Genomic DNA, 883 nt, shown 5'->3' on the forward strand with positions numbered 1-883 from the left:
ATTACCACCCTCCTCCCCCCAACACACAACATTAACGTACATACACCCACATTCACACTCTCACACAGAATCACACAGGTCCACACAGGAACCTCTGGAAAACTCTGAGCCCACGTTCTTCAGTCTACCATAAGAAATAAAAGCCCAAATTGTGAAGAGATGTATTCAAGAGCTTCTTGAGCAGTGTTGAAGCCAGGAATGAGATCTCCATCTTCTGGAGGCCTATTCCCTTCTGCAATACCGCTTCTGCACTTTCAGCTGGGTACTTCTTGTTTCATTAATTTAAGCTGTTTGCTTCACAACCCACATAGCATGTGCACCTTAACCTATACAACATGCATTAGTTAATGCCATGACACTGTCCTCTGCTTCTGCTTTGTGCCACCTTTAGTGAGAGTTCTCTGTCTCTGCTCCCTTTCCCCTTGGCTTTCACTTCAGTAAGTTGTACTGCAAGAGGCAGGAGGAAAAGAAGAAGAAAATCAGAGAAGAAAATATCAACGACAAATTCAGCTAAGCCTTTACCTAATACCAGACATGTTACTGCTCCAACTTGGCCTGGAGGAAGCAAGTCCTAGACTCTCACTACCTTTATTTTGTGACAATAGGCATGATTAAATTAAAGCTCCTATTGTCCTGAGGTTGCTCATTTTCCTAAATATACATGGTCTCATGTAGCCAGCAACACATTCTGGGTCACATTTGTTCCAGCTGCAACTCTGTGCTTTCCAAAGTACTGCTAATAGGTCTTGCTACTTTAGCTGCTTCAAACAGAAGGGCTTCCCAGAATATGCCCAAACATGCAGGAGAAATTTTAAAATCTACTCATGACCAAGTTGGCAACCTAGAGTGACATTCAAGAGTGGCTCAAATGAAAATTTACTCA

Source organism: Prionailurus viverrinus, chromosome B2 (genome assembly GCF_022837055.1).
Source record: "Prionailurus viverrinus isolate Anna chromosome B2, UM_Priviv_1.0, whole genome shotgun sequence".
Classification (NCBI taxonomy): domain Eukaryota; kingdom Metazoa; phylum Chordata; class Mammalia; order Carnivora; family Felidae; genus Prionailurus; species Prionailurus viverrinus.